Source organism: Petromyzon marinus, chromosome 3 (genome assembly GCF_048934315.1).
Source record: "Petromyzon marinus isolate PM22_M1 ecotype Great Lakes invasive population chromosome 3, UKy_Petmar_22M1.pri1.0, whole genome shotgun sequence".
Lineage (NCBI taxonomy): Eukaryota > Metazoa > Chordata > Hyperoartia > Petromyzontiformes > Petromyzontidae > Petromyzon > Petromyzon marinus.
In genome coordinates this window covers 2033344-2039905 of record NC_133669.1, presented here as the reverse complement: position 1 = coordinate 2039905, position 6562 = coordinate 2033344, and positions in this window count along the sequence as shown.

The window sequence follows — 6562 nt, the reverse complement described above, 5'->3', positions numbered from 1 at the left end:
TAAGTACATCGTGAATAAATAAGATCTGGTGCACACGCCGTCGAACATTAAGAGATGTTAAGTTTGACCCAATGTAGAGATCACAGTGGTGAGTCCTATATGGGCAGTTCAATGTAAATCTTAAGGCCGAGTGATAGATGGAATCAAGCTTCTTCAGTACAGTACTTGGGGCTGATTTATACACGATGTCACAGTAGTCAAGTAGAGGCAGTATGGTAGCTTTTATCAATTCCAAACGGAACATTGGGGGGAAGCAGTGCTTGTGTCGATACAGAAAACCAATTTTTATTTTTGTCTTTTTACCAATATAATCAATGTGATCTTCAAAATTCAGTTTTGAATCTAGGATGACCCCAAGATACTTATAGATCTTGACTTGCTCTATTTTATAATTATTTAAGGAATGTAATTGGGGAAAAATAATTTCCTGCTTTAGTTCTGGTGAGAAGCATAGCACCTTGGTTTTGGAGGTATTCAGGGCTAGTTTAAGAGCAACTAGCTGATGTAGTTTGTTGAAATAACCCTGTAGCTTAGCAATCACGCCATCTGGAGAGCGGCCAGCAGTAATCAGTATCTTGTCATCTGCAAAAATATTTACCCTGGAATGATCCAGGTCAGTGCCCAAGTCATTGAGATAAAGAGAGAACAAAAGGGGGCCGAGGATGGAACCCTGTGGAACCCCTTTTGTTATCTTAACACTGTTTGACCTCCAACCATCTGTGAATACAGTTTGGGTGCGAGAAAAGAGGTAACTTTGTAACCATTTTACTGCGTTTTCGGAAAAACCGAGGCAACTTAGTTTACTAAGCAGGGTGTTGTGGTCTACTGTATCAAAAGCTTCGGACAGGTCTAGAAAAAGACAGTTCACCAACCCAATGAGGCTGTATCCCAACACGTACCAGGGTGAACTTTAACAACAATAAGCCCTGGTTCTCAGCAAAGCTCAGAAGGTTGAGGTTGGAGAAGGAGGAAGCGTTTAGGAGTGGGGATAGAGACAGATTCAAGGAGTCGAAGAACAGGTTTAGCAAAGCGGTGAGAGAGGCTAAACGACTGTACTCAGAGAGACTAAAACACCAGTTCTCTACTAACGACGCTGCTTCTGTCTGGAGAGGGCTCAGGCAGATCACCAACTACAAACCCAGAGCCCCCCACACCACTAACGACTACCGCCTAGCCAACGACCTGAACGAGTTCTACTGTAGATTTGAAAGACAATTGGACTGTCCTGAACCACCCCTGCCCACCCAAGAGGCACCACCCCCCACCCATACTACAGAGACGATTCTCTCCTTTCAGGAGGGAGAAGTTAAAAGACTTTTCAAGAAGCAGAATCCACGCAAAGCAGCCGGGTCGGACTCTGTCTCTCCAGCCACCCTCAGGCACTGCGCTGACCAGCTGTCTCCGGTGTTCACCAACATCTTTAACACCTCCCTGGAGACATGCTATGTACCAGCCTGTCTCAAGTCCTCCACCATCATCCCTGTGCCCAAAAAGCTAAGGCCAACAGGACTAAATGATTACAGACCGGTCGCCCTTACATCTGTGGTAATGAAGTCTTTTGAGCGCCTTGTCCTGGCACACCTCAAAGCCATCACAGACCCTCTCCTGGACCCCCTTCAGTTTGCCTACAGAGCCAACAGGTCTGTGGACGACGCAGTTAACATGGCCCTCCACTTCACCCTACAGCATCTGGACGCCCCAGCATCCTACGCCAGGATCCTGTTTGTGGACTTCAGCTCTGCCTTCAACACCATCATCCCTGCCCTGCTTCAGGACAAGCTCATCCAGCTGAACGTGTCCTACACCACCTGTAAATGGATCACAGACTTCCTGTCTGACAGGAAGCAGTGCGTTAAGCTGGGAACACAAATCTCTGACTCCAGGTCCATCAGCACCGGAACTCCTCAGGGCTGTGTCCTTTCCCCACTGCTCTTCTCCCTGTATACCAACAGCTGCACCTCCAATCATCTGTCCGTCAAACTCTTGAAGTTTGCAGACGACACCACCCTCATTGGGCTGATCTCTGGTGGGGATGAGTCTGACTATAGGTGGGAAGCTGACAACCTGGTGACCTGGTGTAGCCAGAATAACTTAGAGCTAAATGCTCTTAAGACAGTTGAGATGGTTGTGGACTTCAGGAAGAATACAGCCCCCCTCACCCCCATCACCCTGTTAGACTCCCCAGTCAAAATTGTAGAGTCCTTCCGCTTCCTGGGCACTATTCTCTCCCAGGACCTCAAGTGGGAACTGAACATCAGCTCCCTCACCAAGAGAGCTCAACAGAGGATGTACTTTCTACGGCAGCTGAAGAAATTCAACCTGCCAAAGACAATGATGGTGCAGTTCTATACAGCGATCATTGAATCCATCCTCACCTCCTCCATAACCGTCTGGTACGCTGCTGCCACTGCCAAGGACAAGAGCAGACTGCAGCGTATCATCCACACTGCTGAGAAGGTAATTGCCTGCAATCTACCAACCCTCGAGGACCTGCACACGACAAGGACCATGAGGCGAGCGAGGAAGATTATGGCCGATTTCTCCCACCCTGGACACTCTCTGTTTCAGCTACTCCCCTCCGGCAGAAGGCTTCGGTCCATCAGGACCAAAACCTCACGCCATAAAAACAGTTTCTTCCCATCTGCTGCTGGCCTGTTAAACAGGGCCAAGGGCTTACACTGATTTTAACATTTTATCTACATGATGACACCTTGCCGATATTAACTATGTTAAGCTATTTGTATTTTTTATCTTTAAATTATATCTTAAAGCTATTTTATATTCGATATTTATTCAATTTTATATACTTCAGCCCCTTGGTGTTAGTTAGACTTTTAACCCTTATTATTATAGTAAGACTTGTTTAAAACTTATTTAAGATTTTAGATTCCTATATGTTGAATGTATGCACCATCCTGCCAAAGTAAATTCCGTGTCGGTGTGAACTTTCATGGCGAATAAAACCCTTTCTGATTCTGATTGGGACCCAATTAACACACTCAAGAATATACCGATATCTCCACCAGCAAGCAATTGCTGGGTTTCCATTAAGAAGTCGGAGAAATAACCAATTTTCATATCATTTGCTCGGCCTTTTAGTCACATACGTTGAGGATATTCACATTTTTTTTCCCCAACGTGGAATTGTTTATCGTTTATAGGCCATGGGTGTTGGTGTTGTACGATTTATGCAGTGTTTACAAAGCCAGTTCCTGATTATAGCTACCGTTTGGCTGTAATCTGTGACATGTTTTCTAGATTAATGCAATGTATTCAAACTACTCTACCTGATTATATATGTCTGTGATCTACAGAACTCATCACATGTAACAAAAAAAACTCAACACTCATCAATAACACTGCATTAAAAAGAGAAAGTAAATGAGCGACGTTTTGGGCAGTCACCCTGCTGCAGGGCACACAAGAGAGGCCAGGGCCTATTTCACCTTTCTCGTCTGCTGCATCCAAAATGCATTTAGTTGCTGAAAAACATTTATTTTTAAGCGTAAAGTTATTTTTTCCTGGTCGCTAGAATCATAGATGTTCGGTACGACGCATGCATTGTAATCAATCCTTTAGATTTTCTAAACAATCTTAATCGTGTAAACTGCACGTATAGATATATTACAAATTGGTAGCTGGGGGGGAAATTCCACGGTGATTTGTTTGTGATTTTTTTTCCAAGATGTGAATCCTTTCTCCGATTAAGGAGGATTACCATTTTTTGTTTAATTCTGTAATGATTGCTGTGTGTCTGTTCTCTCACCCGCTTGAAGCCTGGCGAGATGTTGACTACCTCGCCTGGTATTCAGGAGGTCGTGGCTTCGATCCCGCCTCTGATGCCTGCTGCTGTTGCTGCTGTATATTTGGAGTTTGCGTGTCTCTCTCTCCCCGTGGTCGCGTGGATTTTTCTCCGGGTCCTCCCTCTTTCCCCCTCCACATTTACAATCAACATCACGTGTTTAGAGCATTTGGCTGCTAGGAATTTCCACGTGATAAGCCACTTCGTTGAGCTATCATTTTTGGCCAGGTTGCTTCTGAAAAATAACTATATATATCTCTGTGGGCCTTACCGATATATACAGTACAACAAAGTAAAGGTAAAGTATCAAGAGTGGGCAGCGGTTGCAACACAAGTTGAATTTCCTCTCACGGTCAACATCGATGACGATTATCTGAACCGTTTGTGGCTGGGTCTTTCCTTGGTCGACTGAGCCTCAAATGAGTATCCGATGTGTGATGTGTTAACATCGCCACGAGGGAGACCAATGCTGATAGAATATGTGCTACTTGTGAGTGGCACTTGCCCCAACAGTCCGTTGAAGGCTATACAGGGGATCTTTGACTATTTTTGCCATTAAACAAAATTTATAGGAAATGAGAAAAAAAACAGGAAATTATCTGGCACAAAGCAGCAGAATTGTATTACACGTAGGCTTTCGCGACTAATATCCATAAGAATAATTAAAAAAACACTTTTATTATAGAGCACAATTGTAATTCATGAGTGCAGTCTGTCTGTGAGACACACGCGTGAGACATGTTTAAGAGTGTGTGAGAGGTTTCGAGTAGATGTCCTTTTGGGGGCACTGGTGTTTCTCTGGGCCCTGCTAATAACCACCACTTATTTTTTTGTTTGTTTATATTACAATGCAAATAGAACAGTGTGGAGCGATTTTCAGGGTAGAGAATGTTCGTGGAGATGGGATGCAATTAGTGGTACCCTAATTATAACCACAACCCATGATTGCAAACATAACCACGTACACTGTATCCAGCCGCCGAGCAAGGCTTGCAATCAGAAGGTTCCGAGTTCAAACGCACGGTTACATTATTCTTGGTTCTTTCGGTAAAGTCACGTTGAAGGGAAACAATAAAATAATAAAATATATATAAAACAATAAAATTCTCACGACGTTTCGACTGCAACACAAGCAGTCATCATCAGGTGTGAAAACCAACGCCAAGAGCATTTGAAAAAAGTGGCGGTTTGTATTTATTTATTTTTGAACGTTAGCACCACGGATAGAGATTTAACAGTTTGTTTAGATGGACGAGTCCATCTATGTTCGGAAAAGAGGAGGGGGGAGACGAAAAATTAATGCATGCTGTCTGAAAGCCACCGTAAGCACGGTTACCTGTCGCTTATTTTCCTTCTCGAAATGCATGGCGCTCTGAGATCAATTGCTCAAGGTCACCTTGTACATTTTCTTTATTACCCCTCACTTCTCAGGAAGTCAACGGCGGTGTTATATGGGCGCCACGGTGGCTAGGAGATGTTAATTGCCTCGCCAGGTACGCAGGAGGTCGTGGGTTCGATTCCGACTCTGACGCCTGCTGCTGCTGTATATTTGGAGTTTGCGTGTCTCTCTCTCTCTGCCCGTGGTCGCGTAGATTTTTCTCCGGGTCCTCCGGGGTTTCCCTCCACATTTAGAAACACGCGTTTGCAGTATTAGGCTGATATAGATTCCCACGTGATAAGCTACTCCGTTGAGCTATCATTTGTGACCTGGTCGCTTCTGAAAACGAGCTATATAGCTCGGTGAGCCTTACCTGGTAAGATAAAATATATATAGTTTATGTGATGGTCATCAATGTACACCAGCCCCAAGAATTAGGAATGGGGATCACCACCACTCTCTTGCCAGCAGCCACTCAGCCGGCTATAGACGTGGGGGGTGATGAATTTAACAGCGCAACTCACAAAGTGGGACTAACTCAGAACACGACGAAGCCGGAGAGAGACTTCAGGAACAGTAATCGGGCACGAGACGCGTTCCTTGTATCCGTACGTTGCCAGCCGTGGTAATCGCACCTCCGATTAGCACGGTTGGCTACGTGCGGTGTGAAAGAAGTTCAACGTGCTACCCTGCACAGCCGGGCACATTCCACAGTACTGTAACCCAGACGCTACGCTCTGTGTGTCAAAGGATAAGAGCGGAAAAGCACGAATTGTGTCGCGAACAATTCGAGGCAATTTCCCAAAGAGACAGCACAGACCGGCAGTAACGGACACATGGGATGACTGATGTGGGTCATCACCTCTGCCCTTCGGTATACACACATTACATGCATGCTATTGGGTGTTTCCCATTAGAATTTGGAGGCTGCACAAATTCAACTCGCATTCAACAGTCGAGGTATATCGTATATTGTGAAGCAATACTGCTGTACGGTATCGTACCTACAGTGAGGGAAAAAAGTATTTGATCCCCTGCTGATTTTGTACGTTTGCCCACTGACAAAGAAATGATCATTCTATAATTTTAATGGTAGGTTTATTTGAACAGTGAGAGACAGAACACCAACAAAAAAATCCAGAAAAACGCATGTCAAAAATGTTATAAATTGATTTGCATTTTAATGAGGGAAATAAGTATTTGACCCCCTCTCAATCAGAAAGATTTCTGGCTCCCAGGTGTCTTTTATACAGGTAACGAGCTGAGATTAGGAGCACAATCTTAAAGGGAGTGCTCCTAATCTCAGCTTGTGACCTGTATAAAAGACACCTGTCCACAGAAGCAATCAATCAATCAGATTTCAAACTCTCCAACATGGCCAA